Source organism: Schistocerca serialis, chromosome 5, assembly GCF_023864345.2.
Source record: "Schistocerca serialis cubense isolate TAMUIC-IGC-003099 chromosome 5, iqSchSeri2.2, whole genome shotgun sequence".
Classification (NCBI taxonomy): Eukaryota; Metazoa; Arthropoda; class Insecta; order Orthoptera; family Acrididae; genus Schistocerca; species Schistocerca serialis.
The window spans coordinates 730591289-730611151 of NC_064642.1; positions in this window are offsets into that span (position 1 = coordinate 730591289).

Here is a 19863-nt window from a genome sequence, read left to right on the forward strand (position 1 = left end):
AATGACTGGATAACTGCAGTTCAGTATGTGGGAGGGAGGCAGAAATCGTTAGTGATAACACAGGAATTTCCTTACTTCCTGTCTCAGATGAAATAATCTATCCTGTGCTGAGAACAGCAACAACTCGAATGTAAACTTGGCTAATACTAATCAGGTTTCAGATAAAACTTTTCTGGCCCAGAACAAATTTTCGTCCTTTAAGTAATTCTCACGCCTGAAAAATTTTATAATAAGAAAACAGTTTAAACCTTTCCAGGCTATGATTGAGACGACCATCAGTCTCTCTCTTGAAAATTCTGAAAGAACAATATCTGAACTTCAAAACCGCTGATATTACTAGTAACAGACTAAATAGTACAAAATCTGAGGTAATTCAGAAGAAAAATATCAAAATATTTTGAAATTAAATCAGGAGTTACACAAGGTATTGGAATCTCTCCATAACGTTTCATTTGTTTCCTAGGAAAAGTAGTCTAAGAGTGGCGAAACAGAAATCTGAGCTTAAAAAAGACGAACAAATCAAAATAGAAAAAACCAGTATTGGGTTCAAATGGTTCAAATGGCTCTGAGCACTATGGGACTCAACTGCTGTGGTCATAAGTCCCCTAGAACTTAGAACTACTTAAACCTAACTAACCTAAGGACAGCACACAACACCCAGCCATCACGAGGCAGAGAAAATCCCTGACCCCGCCGGGAATCGAACCCGGGAACCCGGGCGTGGGAAGCGAGAACGCTACCGCACGACCAGTATTGGGATAGACGACATAACTCTTGTAGACAATGTGGCGATTTTTTCAGAACATCTAATTACAACAAAAATAAATAGAAAATCTTAGAGAAACATTCATTTGAAAAAAAAGTAGGTATACACAGAAGTGACAAAAGTCAGGTTATAGCGACACGCACACATACAGATGGCGGTAGTGTCGCGTACACAAAGCACAGAACGGCAGTGCGTTGGCGGGGCTGTTGTCAGTGCTCAGGTGGTTCACGTGGAAAGGTCTCCGTTGTGTTTACGGCCGCACAACGGAAATTAACGGATTTGCGGAATGATATTTGCAGCTTGGCGCATGGGACATTGCATTTCGGAAGTCGTTAGGGAATTAGATGTTCCAATATCCACAGTGTCAAGAGTTTGCTGAGAATACCAAATTTCATTGCCACCACGGACAATGCAGTGGCACCGACGACCTTCACTAAACGACCAAGAGCAGCGGCATTTACGTAGTGTTGTCAGTGCTAAAATACAAGCTACACTGCGTGAAAGGACCGCAGAAATCAATATGAGAAGCATATCGGTTGAACCTTAGATCACTGGAAAACCTGTCCTGGTCAGATGTGTCCCGATTTTTCAGTTAATACGATCTGATGGTAGGGTTCGAGTGTGCCACAGACATAATTCGTCAACAAGGCGCTATACATACTGGTGTTGGCTCCATAATTATGTAAATTGAGTTTACATGGAACGGACTGGGAGTCTCGTCCAACTGAACCGATTACATTAGTCAACAGTCATTTTACATGTAGGACGTGATACATCAAGTTGTATGTATTTAGTTGTGTAGAATCCGAATATACCTTTCAAAATGTTATAGAAGGTACCATTTTTGAGTTTTTATAAGGTCATTTATTTTTCGTGTTCAGTATTTCGTTTTTTGCTGTTATTATGTTTTGATGCTTAATTGTTTGTTTTTGATTTGCAGAGGAGAGCTAGATGATCCACAAATCGTCAGTAAATTGTTGGTGTGGTACTCAAGTGGTGTGAAATATATCCTCAGTGAGTTTCTCCTGTGAAAGACAGTGCCAACATTTTTGTGTTTAAAACTTACACTAAGAAATATGGCAACTAGTAAAACTCGTTGCTGTCCAAACCACCCCGACAACTTTTGTTACGTGTTTGGGAAATTCACTCCAAATGCTTAAAGAAAGCCAGTCACTGATTTGGTTAAGAAGGCATACAAATTGTATTTTGATTGTTCTGTTAGCGATCAGCATAAAACTTTTCCAGCTCATATTGCCTGCATATCCTGTACCACAACCTTAACCGAGTGGTTTAAAGGAAAACGCCGAGCCATTCCATTCGCTGTTCGGATGGTGTGGAGTGAGCTTAAAGACCATCATTGAGACTGTTACTTCTGTCTTAGAAATATTTCGGAACATTCAAGCAAAACTAGACATAAAATAAAGTATCCAAATGAATCTTCAGTGCCTTTGCCTGTGCTCCATGATGAGCGGCTGTATATTCCCGTCTGTAGCTTGAAAGCCACCGAACCAGATACCATGTCAAGTGAATCAGAAAGTATTGAACATATAGAAGAGTACTGCCCTCAATATCACGACACTTCGCCTCAGCTCTTTAATCAAAAGGAACTGAACGATTTGGTTCGCGATTTAAAACTTTCGAAACCGCAAGCTCACCTCTTGGGGTCCGTACTGCAACAACGGAATCCTCTAGCTCCAGGGACAAAAAGTCCTGTTTCAGATCAAGAGGTGCCTCCTTCACTTCGATGTGATGATACAGCTAGGTTTACAACATAAGCCACAGGAGTGGCGACTATTTAAAGACTCCTGTAAAGCCAGCTTGAAAGCAATGCTACTACATAATTGCAACGCATTTCCATCGGTTCCTTTGGCTTTTGCAGTAGACGTGAGAGAAACATATGAAACCATGGGTTTGCTGCTAGAGGCAATCAAATATAAGGATCATGAATGGTAGATTTGCTGTGATTTAAACGTTGTTGCACTCTGTACAGGTTTACAGGCTGGATTCACGAAATACTGCTTTTTTTGTGTCTTTTGGACAGCCGTGACACCCAGAATCACTATATAGTCAAGGAATGGCTTATAAGGAAGTCGTATGTTCCTGGGAAACGTAAATGTGAACAATACCCCATTGTTTGAGACCGATAAAATCATTTTGCCTTCTATTCATTAGAAGTTGGGCCGTATCAAGAACTTTGTGAAAAGTCTGGATAAAGAAGGTGAGGCCTTCAATCACTTAAAAGAAAAGTTTCCCAAATTGAGGCAAAGCTGAAAGAGAGTATATTTGTTGGACCACAAATAAGAAAATTGCTGAAAGACGCAATCTTTGATACTAAACTCAGAAATATCCAATTAGCTGCTTGGTCTTCTTTCAAAGCAGTTGTGAACGGCTTTTTGGGTAACAGAAAAGACAAAAACTATGTTATCACTGTGAATTATCTGTTGGACAACTATAAGAACAAGGGGTGTATAATGTCGCTGAAAATTCACTTTTTACATTTACACCTTGATTTCTTCCCGGAAAACTTGGGAGCCGTGAGCCATGAACATGGTGAACGCTTTCACCAAGACATTCTTACCATGACACACCACGGCCATTGGAACCCTTCGATGGTGGGTGACTACTGCTGAGGACTTGTTGAGAGAGTAGTGAAACGACAAACAAAAGAAGAGTTCCATCGTCGCATTTTTCAAAAACCAAATTCGATGAAGGTGAAACTACTTTCTGAAGTAATTTGAACCTTTTCTTGGCATCAAGCCCACATTTACATACAAAATAGTACTGATTTCGAACGTTCTGAATGTGTATTTTTGTTTGACTTATTTGTGTTAATTTTCGCAGTTACGATTTTTTATTCTGCTGTATATCTAGGAAATGTGACATCATAGAGAAAAACTAATTTTACCCGTTTATTCCGCACCCAAAAATTAGGTAAATCCACCAATTTACAAACCAGACGCAGAAAAAAATGTTAAAATCTTTTAACTAGTGTTGTTGACTGGAAATGGCTATGTTCGCCTACCTGAAGAATCTATGCAGCCATTCATGTCCCCCAACCAACGACGGATATTTTGTGGATGACAGTACGCCATATCTGTGGGCCGCAGTTGTTCACGACTGGTTTGAAGAACATTCTGGATAGTTGGAGCGAACGTTTTGGCCACCTATTTAATATTTTTGGGACATAAGCAAGAAGTAATTTCATCGAAATAATCTTGCACCGGCAGCAATTTCGCAGTTATGGACGGCTATAGAGGTAAGCATGGCTAAAGGGAAGTGCAGGGAACTTCCAGCGAATTGTTGAGCACCTATTCCTTCGACTTGCTGCACTAAGCCGGGCAAAAGGGGGGTCCGATACGATGTTACGAGGTATTCCATGACTCTTATCATGTGAGTGTACGCCCTACAACACGTTAAATTTCAGCCTTCAATACGGAAATTTGTAAGAAATTTTACATTGTGTTATTTCTTTGGCGACACAGTTGCAGAATTCACATTACAGTCAAAATATTTTCCTTATGCTTACATACTGGAATCTTGAGAGAATTCGCGTGTATAATCCTGCATTTTCGATGACGACTTCCTTGCTCGTGTTCATACCATAAATACGCCAGTTCAAATATTGTATGTATTGTGTCCTCCATGATCCATACTGTTGCATGTTTCTTTTCAGATATCACGGCGTTAGGATTTGCATATTGTGCACGCCAGTTCTATTAACCAGACGAACCGTGTCCATAGCTGAGATCCACATCAGGGCAAATGTTGTGCGATTGCGTCCTTTGAATTACAGTGTTCACAAGCAGCTGACATTTCCAACTGGGTAGAGAAATTTTTGCGTTGGTGATATTGCCGGCCGGTGAGGCCGAGCGGCTCTAGGCGCTTCAGTCTGGAACCTGCGCGACCGCTACGGTCGCAGCTTCGATTCCTGCCTCGGGCACGGATGTGTGTGATGTCCTTAGGTTCGTTAGGTTTAAGTCGTTCTAAGTTCTAGGGGACTAATGACCTCAGACGTTAAGTCCCATAGTGCTCAGAGCCATTTGAACCTTTTTTTTTTTTCGGCGTCGGGAGCACCCGAGCTAAATACTACGCTTTTCGAAGTATTTGCATACTGGTTATATTGACATTTTCTGTCACAGCTAAATCTGTGTCCGCATGGATTTTTACCGCCGCTTTTATTTTACGTAGCGTCATGCGTCAGGGTGAGAGCCTCCATGCATTGCGTGTTATTTGAAATAACGACGCCTAACATTTGATGTTGATCTTTGGGAGTGAACCAGTTCCTCTGCATATCCACTTATTATTTGCAGTTGGCAGCAATACAATCTTTTTGTTATTAACAATGGCACCTGTAGCTTTTCCATACCGTTGTAGTACGTTATGTAAGATGTCAACATATTTCCAAATCTCTATGGAAACACCTGAGTCGTCTACATAAGCTCTACACATCACTATTCATTTCTTCTAGAAATTTCTTGCCTCTTACAACGTATGGAACAGAGGAGAGGATCTAAACTTAATGCATACAGGGTGCTCAGAAATTCCCGTTACAAATTCCTATCACTTGTAAATGTAAGTGACTATATAATATTTTGAATAGGAGCATATCGCGAAACGTATCGTTTCCGTGCTACAGCCGTTTGAAAACATAGTTGGCAGACAGATTTGCAACAGAATAGTCCCGGTGGGGGGGTTCTTATGTTGGTTTGGCTGATGTCGTTTTACGTCTGTCTCACCTCTCTGAAAAGGTACGAGCCTCGTTCAGGTGTCTGTGAGTGTGAGAGCAACATGATTGAGTACACGTTTGTAGAACCCACTAACATGATCCTTCTGAAAGTTGGGGATTACTGTAATAGAAGAGCTGCTAGTCGCCTTTATCAAGATAGTTATACACAACATCCGTCTCCATCGCAGACCTTTTTCGCCACAATTACGCAACGGCTTCAAAAATAGGGTACCTTCACCGTCGACAGGCATGACTGGGTGTTCCGACAAGGCATCGCACACACGAATTAGAAGAGGCCGTACTGCATTGTGCTGAAGAGAACACGTCAGTGAGTGCACGAGCATTTACGCGTGCAATGGATGTTGCTCCTAGCACCGTCTGGTGTGTTGTGGACGACCAACCACTACATCGAGACCACCTCCAACGCTCCATACCACTTCTAACCCACACAGACGCGTGAATGAGGCTCGACTAGGTGAGAGTGGAAGGATAGACGTCAAATGGCGTCAGCCAGTCTGCCGTAAGCACTCTCCACTATGTCTACCTGTACCAAATCTACCTAGAGAACTTGTTTTGAAACGGCAGTAACACAGAACCGGTACGTTTCCGGACATTATTTCCTTTTCAAACTATTATGTACTCACTCCTCTCTACAAGTCCAAGAGGCTTGTTAGGGGGATTTCCGAACACCCTCTATAACGTCATAGATTATGGGCAACGTTGTATGACTTATCTGTTGATCGAGATTTTCTCACTTCATCTACCATTAATAATGACTTGTGACACAGTATTGCCAAAAATATCCTGTACAGCATTCGTGAACATGTTGCCAAAGCTAATTTTAGTCATGACGTTTTTCACAGATTCATGACTAACCCTTTTGAATGCATTTTCAAAGTCTGCTGATAAAACCTCTTCTTTATTCCGGTTTTTGCGTACGAAACACCATTTCTGTACACTAGTAATACGTTAGCCGCGCGGGATAGCCGCGCGGTCTGAAGCGTCTTACACGGTCCTGGCGGCTCCTCCCGTCGGTGGTTCGAGTTCTCCCACGGGCATGGGTGTGTGTGTGCTGTTCTTGTCGTAAGATAGTTTAAGTTAGGTTAAGTCGTGTGTAGGCTTAGGGACCGATGGCATCAGCAGTTTGGTACCTTAAGAATACACACATCTGTAATGCGTCATATATGTTTCTCTCCGGATCGGCGCACATGTTACTGTGATTAGTGACTGATTTTATTATTTGCTTTAATCACCCAGAAAAGCACCGAGCTCTTAGTAGATAGTCAGTGGTTAATAATGTGACTGGGCGTATTTTCTGTAACTTTGGTGTTTATTTACCAATATTGGCGTGATGCAAGCTCTTAAAAGTTGTTCTGGTATGTTGACACCATTACGGATTTCATTAGGAATACCCAGTAAATGTTCCTTACAATACTTAAGTGTTTTACACAAAATTCTACAGGAATCCCATCAAATAATGAACGTTTTGATTGCTTCCTCAATTACGTTGAGGCCTCTTTGAAGCCTCATTAACACGCGTCTGGCCACTTCTTATAAGCAGCTGAGGTGATACCTGAAGAATCTTCCTATTGCGAAAATTATCTACGTCTATATACAGTCAGTTCCGCAAGAAAGCACACGACATAATTTTAAAAGTCATGTCTTCCACGACATCTCTGGTCGTGGTCTCGAATCTGTAATTAATGCGCTTTTGTACAGTGTATAGATAAACATTGTGAGAGTTGCAGTTTAAAATCCAAATAGACTTAAAGATAAAAATACTCGTAACGAACAAATAAATAATCTAACGGTACACTACAGTGATTTCCGATAAACATTTCGCTTAGTCTTCGTGAGTATAATCCGTTTCATAATTTGGCGCGTTTCCTCCAATCACTTAGATTATTCCTCTTTTGCGTTATTCTTCGTAAATAGTGTCCTCGCCATACTTCTATTAGATACAGTGGATGATTTAAAATTACTAATTACATAATTTCGTTTGCACACAAGATGCCGAAGCGTAAAACTATGTTTACACACTCTTATGTGAATACGCAACGAAGAAAACTAGCACGAAGTAGCGAAATGGGAAAGGAAATAGGAGCGACACTTAACGAGAACAGCTGCTTCTAAGAGAACTGACTGATTCATTCACATTGTACTGAGATATCTGCCAACAAAAATAAAAAATCTTTCACATGTATGGTTAAGTTCCTAACCATCTATTAATTAGCTTTATGCAAGAGCACTTATTGCTCCATCTTTGTCGGAGTTTTGCCCACCACACTCACCCAATGCCACTCACCGCGACCAGACTGTTATATTAGAAGAATAACTGCATTCACAATATCCTTAATGAGATGTACGTCGGTACGCATCTCATATCTAGAACCAGATTCATGCCTTCTCCCATGCCATATATTCTGACCCAGGTAACGCTGGATTCCTTAGCTATTAGCACTTATAGTGGGACGCGAACCTGCTACCCTCCACTCTGTAATTCACGTCTTTATCCACGTCTTTATCCCCTACATTACGCCAAAGACATGCGATTTTGACTTTTGTGTCTTAGTATCTCTTCTAGGATTAGATCCTTGATACACACTTAACTTATATTTAATTATAAGGGCGATACGTTTGCGATAAATCTTCAGTGCGTCGTTGCCTTCAAATAGTACACTGTTTAAGTTGTAATGGAAGAGAGCTGAATACGTCAAAGTAAAAATGGCGTCTGCCGCATCGAGTGATACGTCATTAAGACGTCACTTTCGAGTGTGTTAAAGTCTCTGGTCTAAATGGAAGTGCTACAATCCTGCCATTAACGGATACTATCGTAATTGCCGCTGACAGAGGGGTATGACAACGATGAACAAAACAGGAAACAGGACTAAGAGTGTCATCTGGTTGGTTGCTGCTATGGTAGCTCTTTTATGAGCATCTAGGTTTGCTATTCCGATCCTGCTAAAAGGCACTTCACCGCATTTTAAAAATGTGCCACTGTGATTCCAAAATATCTAGGTGTAACGGAAATCATTACATCAAAATAATTACGGTACTTAAAACATAGGAAACCAATGGAGGCAGGAAATAACCTAGAAAATTGAATTTGTTAATTAATCTTTAGTTTTCATTATTAATTTTATGTGCGGTATGAGGGCTGATAAAAGATACCAAATAGCTAGTGACGATACATTGGTATAGAGGGATTTAGAGATTTTTCCACCAGTTTTGCGGGTCGTTATTCCGTATTACATTTAAAAATTCTTTATTTCACTTTTTTTTTAGTCATAAGTCTTCTGACTGGTTTGATGCGGCCCACCACGAATTCCTCTGCTTTGCTAACCGCTTCATCTCAGAGTAGCTCTTGCAGCCTATGTCCTCAACTATTTGCTGGATCTGCCGGCCGGAGTGGCCGTGCGGGTCTGGGCGCTACAGTCTGGAACCGCGTGACCGCTACGGTCGCAGGTTCGATTCGTGCCTAAGGCATGGATGTGTGTGATGTCTTTAGGATAGTTAGGTTTAAGTAGTTCTAAGTTCTAGGGGACTGATGACCACAGATGTTAAGTCCCACAGTGCTCAGAGCCATTTGCGCCATTTGCTGGATCTATTCCAATCTCTGTCTTCCTATACAGTTTTTGCCCTCTGCAGCTCACTCTAGTAACATGTAAGTCTTTCCCTGATGTCTTCACAGGTGTTCTATCATCCTGTCCCTTCTCCTTGTCAGTGTTTTCCATATATTCCTTTCCTCTCTTATTCTGCACAGAGCCTCCCCGTTCCTTACCTTTTCTGTTCACCTAATTTGCAAAATTCTTATGTAGCACCACATCTCAGTCCGTCTTGGTTTATTTTACTGCGTAGACAGGAGAATTCCTTTACTTCGTCTACTTCGTGATCACCAATTTATCGGTATTCTCTTGTCTTTGATTTACCCTGAATCCATGTTCTACATCTTCTATACACATTAGGTTGTTCATTCCATTCAACAAATTCTGTAATTCTTTTTCACTTTAACTGGGGATAGCAATGCGAATATTATCATTGGTATCCTTTCACCCTGAATTTTAATCCCACTCTTGAACCTCTCTTTCATTTCCGGCATTGAATCATACACCCTTTTTAATCCGAGCACTTCGTTCTTGGCTCCCTCCTCTTATGGTTCCCTCTAGGTTCTGATGTATATGGTACCGGCTTTCCATATAGTTTATCCGTATTTCTCTATTGATTTCGAACATCTTGTTCCATTTGACACTGTGGAACGCTTTTACCAGGTCGACATATCCTATGAACTTCTCTTCATTTTTTTCACCCTTGCTTCCATTATCAAATGCGGCCTCAGAAGTGCCTCTCTCGTGCTTTTACCATCGCTAAAGCCAAACTGATTGTCATCTAATACGTCCCCAATTTTGTTTGTACATTCTCCCATATATCAGTCTTACCAGCAAATTGGTTGCATGAGCCGTTGCGCTAACTGTGCGGTAAGTGTTGCACTTGACGGCTCTTGCTATCTTCGGAACTGTGCGGATCTTAAGTCTTCGGAAGCTCTTTTAAATTTTAATATTTGATTCCCTGTCTCTTTCCTATCAACTCCTGTTTTTTTCTTCTGTCATGTCATCAAACAAGTCCTTCACGTCATAGAGACCCATCCGTTCTCTCCGCTGCATCAAACAGTGGGATTCCCATTGTACTCTTTATATTACTGCCCTCGCTTTTAATTTCACGGAAACTTGTTTTCATATCTATTTGGTAAGTCAGGGCTTCCGACAATGTACACTAGCAAAGATTAAAGAATATAAGGGTGTTTTTTTTAGTATGAGTGCCAAACAACAGGATTTTTAGAACCCCAAAGCAAACAACACTGTTACCGTCGGCATACATTAAAAAAAAAAAGAGCGGTCTCATTGCCTGCATAAAAATTACAGGAAAACAACACAGATTAAGTGACTGATTGCAGTTATACCTTGGAGTTCCTGTTAAATCACTACAAAATGGGCTACCTTCCTCGGGAAAATAGTATACATTTTTAGTAGTTTTTGGCTTGATGTGGCAACCGAGCGGGCTGCAGCAGTAGCTCGTTCCAGCGCCGATTCGCCTGGCTCAGCAAGACTGCGACTTTCTTCAATCCACCTCTGGGACCAGAGCAGCTTTAGCCGGCCGAAGTGGCCGTGCGGTTAAAGGCGCTGCAGTCTGGAACCGCAAGACCGCTACGGTCGCAGGTTCGAATCCTGCCTCGGGCATGGATGTTTGTGATGTCCTTAGGTTAGTTAGGTTTAACTAGTTCTAAGTTCTAGGGGACTAATGACCTCAGCAGTTGAGTCCCATAGTGCTCAGAGCCATTTGAACCAGAGCAGCTTTAGAGTTGTAGTCTAAGGGTGACCTGTGCCTTTTCATGTGGAAGGAGAAGTTGAGTCACAGACACAACACTCACGGGCTCCATGACGCATTCCTGGGTTCATTGTATTCAGCACGTGATTCATTCATCTTGTCGACACATGTTGGTGCCAAGTATTAAGCCATGCATGAGACCAGCTATTGTTCCTTAATCATACCAACATTACTCAAAGAATTATAGAAATTCTAGGACGAATGCTCTGTAACCGAGTCGATATCAGTTCATCAACATCCATGTCTATTCATCAGGCACGTCTACTTTGTTGACTCTGAATACCAGTGGGCGGAACTCACGATCTACATGCAGGTGGTGCGTATTTAAAACATGTGCATCATCACCAGGAGAAAAAAAATCAGGCGATTGCCGAGACGGTTCCATGAACAAGGGCACAACCGTGTATTTCCTCTAAACGTCACTAAATGCGTTTAAAGCAGCCTATTATGATCTCGACTCTAACCTCCCGCTTTCAGACGCAAAATAGGGCTGAGACTGTAGATGTCTCTGTGAATTAACAAAAAAAGAAATTTCAAAATGTATTGTAATGAATTATGCAGAAAATGGTTCAAGTGATTCTTTTTCTAATGTTCGTTTTATGTTGGCGATATTACAGACACAATTTTCTACACTGACGGGAAAAAAATCGCAACACCCACAACGAGTTTTGCAACGTCAACGAAATTTGGTGGGCGTCTTTCTAGTTATGACAAACGATGTCTGTTAGAGTTTCACGGCATTCACATAAGACTAGACACCACCTCATTGAGTTTGAATGAGATCGTGTAATAGGGCTACGAGGACCTGGATGTTCCTTGTTCGATATTGCGGGAAGACTTGAATGGAATGTAGCTACTGTGCATGATTTCTGGCAGTGTTCGCCACGGTTGCAAGAAGACCGGGCTCCGAACGGCCACGCGACACTACCTGGAGGAAGGACCGAACAGATGTTCGGGGAATGGCTCTGGCGTATCGTACTGCATCTGCAGTAGTAATATGAGCTTCACTTTGCACCACAGTGACACAACAGGCTGTTACATATCAGGTACTTCAAGGACAGTTCTGAGCCAGTAGCACTATAGCTTGCATTCCACTGACCGAAAACCAGCTCCGTTTGCGACTTCTACTTTGTCTGATGACAGCTGATACTAGCACGGTGCCTGTGATGGCTGTGTGTTACAAAATGTAAATTTTCACTGCTGGAATTATCACAGTTAATAAAATATTCAGAGCTATTACGGCGTGGTCAAAGGTGTTTCACTTCGAAATCCGACGTTACGTCCCCATCTGCGGTGGACATTTTCAAGGAGAATCGAATTTGCTGAATGTCCGATTCACACCCTGGCTCGCTACTGACTACAGCAAAATTCCGCTTCTGCGACCTTCCACCAAGTGGCGTGACGTCACATGTTTGAATACGTGAGCACAAATGGTCTTTGTCGACTGTGTAGAGGATGAGCCAGACAAGAGGGGATTTTACTTTATTATATGAGCTTTCAAACGGTAACTTGATTTTTCCATTGCGGCCAAGCCACGGCCGGCAGTGTTAGCTGCCTGTAAATTCTTTCGTCCCACGGTCTAGTAACAGGAAGTCAGCACCTTGATCACAAGCCTCCCTCATGTGCTTCCGAGGTAACGCCATCCCAGGCGTCGCTTAGCAGGCAACGCTCTGGAAAGTTCAATTGCCGCCCCCGCGGCTTTCTCGGTCCCGAACAATCAGGGCGGAGGAAGCCGCGTTGTGCGTCGAATATACCCGGCCGCCCGTCGCCGGGCCCGCTCTCTTGTGCTCTTCTCTTCCCGCTCTCTTGGACGCTCGCTCTGTAGCAGTGTACACCTGCCCGTTTCTCCCGGTGCTGTGGCACTGTGGACTTAGTTTTGGCAGGCAACAACTTTCGTTAGCTTTGCGAACTATGTTTCGCCAAACTCTACGCTCTGGCTCACCCTCACCTCCCTGGGTCCATGTGACCCCTTTTTAAGACGGTTTCGCCAATAAATGGCCTTTGTCTAAATTTTGTACTATTCATTTCATAACGCCCACTGCCTTCCCAACCGCCCATCCTGTATAACTGTTACTATCATTCCACGGTGGAAGATTGGTACACATCTTCTTCAGCATCGGAATCCAAATTTCATTTAATTTCACGCCCTCCTCCTTCCTATTCAAATTCCTTGGCTGCATCACAATCTCTATGGCCTCTCTGTATAGCATTTCCTAGTATCCGTTTGTGGCTGCCAGTACTTGAGTCCGGTCAAAATCAATGTGGTGATCTTCTGGCTGTAAAGCATATTCCGCAATAGCTGATATGTCTATCTCCCTCTTCAGAAATTGCCCCTGTTCTCTTAGAGTCGCTTTTTGACAGTTCTTTTTGTAGGACCCACAACTACAAGGAATCTATAAGCTCCAGATTTTTCCACCGGTTGGCGAGCATCCGTGGCTGAATTTAGATGATCTTGTATCTCCCGTGTGGGTGTGTAAATCACCGCGACGTCTCACTTTCTTAAGATTTTTCCTGTACCGTCAGTCACTTCCTTAATGAACGACAGGAAAACTTCCCGTTTAACTGGCGCTTGAGCATCACAACGATTTCCAAGCAGTGATCTTAACGCTCTTTTCACCTCAGCGAGAGAATGTCTTCTTGAGCAATGCAGTGGTGAGATGTTTTAATTCTGCGTCAAGCAGCTATGGTTCACAGATTTTTCTTGGCTCTATCCGTCCTACGTTTTTATGAGGCCTCACTTTCGCTGTGGATAATGGTTCGAATCCCATTGTAGAGCCGGCTGGAGTGGACGTGCGGTCAGGTTCGAATCCTGCCTCGGGCATGGATGTGTGTGATGTCCTTAGGTTAGTTAGGTTTTATTAGCTCTAAGTTCTAGGCGACTGATGACTTCAGACGCTAAGTCGCATAGTGCTCAGAGCCATTTGCACCTTTTGAGCCCATTGTGGATAACGGTCTGTGTGCATAGGTATTCGGTAAACTGTGTGGCCCAAGCTACCATATTCTATCTTCAAAAATAACACATAAAGAAAATTTAATCTGCCTCCTGCCTCCTCCTCCTTCGTAAACTGAATCTTTCGATTGATACCGTTCAGATGTTTGTGAAAACGATCCAGTTCCTCCCCGCCATGTCGCCACAAAACAAACGTGTCACCCAAGTAACGGACCCAGATTTTCGGTTTCTTGTTCCCAGTTTCCAATGCCTTGTCTTCGAATTTTTCCATAAAGAAGTTCGCTATAACCGAGCTTAAGGGGCTCCCCAGAGCGACATCATCCCTCTGTGGTCGAGGGGCAATATTTAAACAATTCCGCAACGTCGGGAGGAAAAGTGCGATTCAGCTGTTGCAATACTTTATTGAGAGGAACCATTGTAAATAGCGACCCACATCAAAGCTAACTAATATGTCCTCCGGCTGTACGACTATTCCATTTAATTTACTGATAAAATGTGCCGGATTCTTGATATCCGAATCCGATCGGCTCATATACGTTCGCGATAATGTTGTCAACAACTTGGAAATCGGATAGATGGGCGAACCAATAGCACTCACTGTAGAACTTAGAGGAACATGTTCTTAGTGCACCTTCGGCAATCCATAAATTATTGGTGCGAGCGCAACTGAAATGAACAGACTTCCTCATGCTCTGTTCGACAGAGGACTTCTTTATCAACTGCGTAGCAGTTCTAAGAACTTTGTCAGTGGGGTCTTAACTTAGATTCCTTTATATACGTGGATCAAATAAATCGTTAATCTTACTATGATAGTAGGTCGCATTCAAAACAACCGTTTCATTTCCCCCAGCAGTGGTGAGAATGATACCACTATCGTCCTCATTCAGACGTTTTAAGGCATTCCTCTGACCAACAGTTTTTGGAGGCCTTGCACGAGACAGTACTCTCACTGCCTCTACGCGGATTTCTTCGGCCGTAACCGTGTCATGTTTTGAAGTGAAATCCTTTATACCACGGCAAAATAGCGCGGAATATTTTATTAATTGTAGCCGTGTGTTGGTTATAAGGAGGCCAGATGAAGGCCTGCCAGACAAACTGCACCTACACCTGGAATTATGGTTTACGGTGCTATTTCGTATGACAGCAGGAGCACTAACGTGGCTATCCCACGCACCCTGAGTGCAAATTTGTTCGTCAGTCAGGTGATTCGACGTGTTGTGCCGCCATTCATGAACAGCATTCCACTGGGTGTTTTCCAGCAGGATAACGGTAGCCCATAAACCACTGTTCTAACCCAGAATATTCTGCAGTGTCGAGTGTTGCCCTGACCTGCTAGGGAATATGATCTGTCTCCAATCCTGCACATAATAGACATCATCGGACAACAAATCCAGTGTCATCCAAAACTAACATTAACCGTCCCTGTATTGCCTGAAAAAGTGGAACAGGCATGGACCTCCAACCCACAAACTGACATACGGCAACTGTATAACACATTGTATGCATGAAACTTCCTAGCAGATTAAAACTGTGTGCCCGACCGAGACTCGAACTCGGGACCTTTGCCTTTCGCGGGCAAGTGCTCCACCAACTGAGCTACCGAAGCACGACTCACGCCCGGTACCCACGGCTTTACTTCTGCCAGTACCTCGTCTCCTACCTTCCAAACTTTTCAGAAGCTCTCCTGCGAACCTTGCAGAACTAGCACTCCTGAAAGAAAGGATATTGCGGAGACATGGCTTAGCCACAGCCTGGGGGATGTTTCCAGAATGAGATTTTCACTCTGCAGCGGAGTGTGCGCTGATATGAAACTTCCTGGCAGATTAAAACTGTGTGCCCGACCGAGACTCGAACTCGGGACCTTTGCCTTTCGCGGGCAAGTGCTCCACCAACTGAGCTACCGAAGCACGACTCACGCCCGGTACCCACAACTTTACTTCTGCCAGTACCTCGTCTCCTACCTTCCAAACTTTACAGAAGCTCTCCTGCGCAGCTCTCGTGCTTCGGTAGCTCAGTTGGTGGAGCACTTGCCCGCGAAAGGCAAAGGTCCCGAGTTCGAGTCTCGGTCGGGCACACAGTTTTAATCTGCCAGGAAGTTTCATATCAGCGCACACTCCGCTGCAGAGTGAAAATCTCATTCTGGAAACATTGTATGCATGTCTGCGTGCTTACATTCAATGTTCTGGTGATTACGCAGGTTATTGATATACCAACATTTCACATTTTCTATCGCTTATCTCGCGCTTACATTAACCTGTTGCCTTGCATTGTTAATCACTTGAATATGTCATCCACGAAAATGTAACTGCAAAATTTCATTCGCTACATTAAATTTGTTGTTGCGATATTTCTTATTACGTAACCACGATGCAAACAAGGTGAAGTAGTCAGATTCTTGAACGTTTGTGGGCTTGCTTCAGAACTGTACTGGAAAGGTCACTTTAAATAACAGGCTGTCTTGTTTTAGTCTGGCTGGATTTTTTTTCACTGACTGTTTTTAAATGTCTTGCAACACCACAATGCATGCATTATGTTTGCATTTACTCTGGATGGCGTCGTCATCGTGTATACATTCTTCATCTAAAACTGATTATGCCAGCTGTACTCCACTGCTTGTTTAATAGCGGCTTCTTCATGTTGTACTATTTATAATATACTCTACTGCTTTTTAATATTCGAAACACCCATTGCAGGTTGACATTATGATTCCATCCGAACCCTAAGAGAACTCAAAGTCTACAATATTTTATTTAGAATAGCTTTATTGTCTTTATGATTTTTCTGCTGACGAAAATGATCTTTCTGACAGTTAAAACACACACGTATTTCACCTTATCCAGTCTCAAATGGCTCAAAATACGACAACAGATAAGGCACACATGCTCTTACGTATCTGCCTGACTGTAATGGTACCAGAGAGTTTTGTGTCGTGACCGGTGACATAGTTGCATAAGTGATGATTCCCAGTCAATTACTATCATAATATGAAGTACAAATTGCTCCTTTATGGACTCAGTATTTCATCAAATAAATGAATAGTAGCGCCCATTTAGTCTTCGGAAAGACATATGGTTGGCTGCTCTGCGTGTATAGTTTCCTTCTTACAGATCGACTACTCTGAACACATTTGAGTCCAATATACTGCTAAAGAAAGTACCTACTTATCTAAGAAAACAGCTGACAGGCGTTGTTCGTCTTGAGAGGGGGTTCGTTGTCTGATAAGTGGGTATACTATAAATGTTGTGCACCTATGTTAAATGGGAGCTCCCGTAATTCAAGGCTCTTACGTTGAGGAAAAGGGAGGTCGAAGGAGTTAGCGATTGTAATCGGGTTGATACAAGTAATTAGTTAATGGAAGTTTCTCAGTTAAACCTAATGGTCATCAGTTATCGTTGGCATCATCTCAAGTGCATTTCAGCAGCTTTACTGGCATTAAAACGCACTAATACGGAAGAAACGCTCTGAGGAAGTAATTAGTTCATGGAAACCAAACGGGGATATTACGATTAACTCGCCTACCAAGGCGAAAACACGTAGCTACATCACAAAAGAGCGTCTTGCACGGTAAGTTCACCAAATGTTATTTAAGCTATATAAATTTATTATAACACCATGACTTAATTTAGAATTTTTGAATATATTCCACCAATAGAGGAGCTATGCATTCTTTCCTTTATATGTACTGTTGGGATCTTAGCTACAGCGTGTACATACTAAAATAACAATATTCTGCTATGCAGTAAATATATAACTCGTTTATTAGCATGAACGACACATGTTCTACACATTCCATTGCCATCAGAGCGGAAGATACAGAGCCTGTGGAGAGAATCTGAATAGTATGGAGAAATTGTTGTTGAATTTAAATAACCAATGACAATTTCGTGAATTATAATTTTATTTCACTTAGACGGTTCCATTCTATACACTCTCTGTTGCATGACAGTAAAATCTTAACGTACTTCTCTGTATAAGTAGGTTTTTTCAAACTATTTCTGATTATACTTTACTGGTGATTGCAATATGTACATTACTGAAAATCTATCCTATCTTAAGAAATTTGAGCAGCAAAATAAGTGTAACTGCCGCATGCACTTTTAGTGGTAAATAATTTTTGCATGTGAAAGATTATTTTCTCGAAAGGAGTGCTACAATTCATAATGGAAAAATTACTTACCTTTTGCTCAGGCTTCAGTGTCTGTGGGCTACTTTTATAAGTATCCTTTTTCGTAATAATAGACATATGGGTTTTAAGAAATTGACTGACATACTCAATCGATTCTTCTTTCTCAACTTTTATTATGACCATTTCACTTATTAGAACTGTTTACAAAAATCTTGGATCACCAAAACACTATATACAAAATACTTGATTAAAGTAGTCACTTGGTAAGAAACGACTGGAATACACTTATCAACTTGCAGACAAGTATAGAAGTTGTGTATTTCAAAGCTGTGATTCAACTGATACAAATATTGCACGCCTAACATTTGCTAAGGAAACGAACTGCTGATAGCTGATGTTCCGTCTAATGTAATATAGAACTTGATGTCTGAAATGGTTCAAATGGCTCTGAGCACTATGGGACTCAACTGCTGAGGTCATTAGTCCCCTAGAACTTAGAACTTGTTAAACCTAACTAACCTTAGGACATCACAAACATCCATGCCTGAGGCAGGATTCGAACCTGCGACCATAGCGGTCTTGCGGTTCCAGACTGCAGCGCCTTTAACCGCACGGCCACTTCGGCCGGCGATGTCTGAAGTTTCTGGAACAGGAAGATCAGGAAAGTTTATCAAAACACGAAATTTTCCAGTAATAAGAAATTTACAGTAATTGTAGATATATTGTGAACTGTGAACTTAAGGGGAGCCAAAATAAAGTTTTTATTCTTGAAATTGAACTATAATTTAAAACAGAATTTTCTCGAAATAAGAGCTCTGATTACGATATTAATTTGAAAGTATTTCTTTAAACACTTTGTTTTCAGCCTTTTTTTCCTATTTTGCTCTAATCAGCAATTTAAACGTAAGGTAATGGACAATAAATTATAATTGAAAACTTTCTCAATTATTATTAGTCAAAAGTCAAAGAAAGAGAGACCATCGTTAATTACTGTAAACAGATAAGAAAGGTACTACTGTCAAAGAGGCTCAAGTGTATGGTCGTAAGATATACTGGGTGATCAAAAAGTCAGTATAAATTTGAAAACTTAATAAACCACGGAATAATGTAGATAGAGAGGTAAAAATTGACGCACATGCTTGGAATGACATGGGGTTTTATTTGAACAAAAAAAAAGTGTTGCGAGACGCGTGAAAGATCTCTTGCACACGTCGTTTTGTGATGATCGCGTGCGTAACCGCCACTTTCGTCATGCTTGGCCTCCCAGGGCCCCAGACCTCAGTCCATGCGATTATTGGCTTTAGGGTTACCTAAAGTCCCAAGTGTATCGTGACCGACATCTCTAGGGATGCTGAAAGACAACATCCGATGCCATTGCCTCACCGTAACTCCGGACATGCTTTACAGTGCTGTTCACAACATAATTCCTCGACTACAGCTATTGTTGAGGAATGATGGTGGATACATTGAGCATTTCATGTAAAGAACATCATCTTTGCTTTGTGCTTTGTCTTACTTTGTTATGCTAATTATTGCTATTCTGACCTGATGAAGCGCCATCTGTCGGACATTTTTTGAATGTTTGTAATTTTTTGGTTCTAATAAAATCCCATGTCCTTCCAAGCACGTGTGTCAATTTGTACCTCTCTATCTACATTATTCTGTGATTTATTCAGTTTTCAAATTTATACTGACATTTTGATCACTCAGTATATATATTCAGTTCCTTGGTATTAAAATACCCGGTCCCCCAGAAATCCGTGTGCAAAATATGCGTCGAGTTGTGTGAAAATGAGCAATATATCATTTCCCAAGAGTTGGTCATTCCCTACTGCATCCAAAAAAAATTCCAAAGCGTAAAATTTTTCTGCTGTTGTGGGCATTGCAATGTAACAAGACCTTTTACTCAAGAG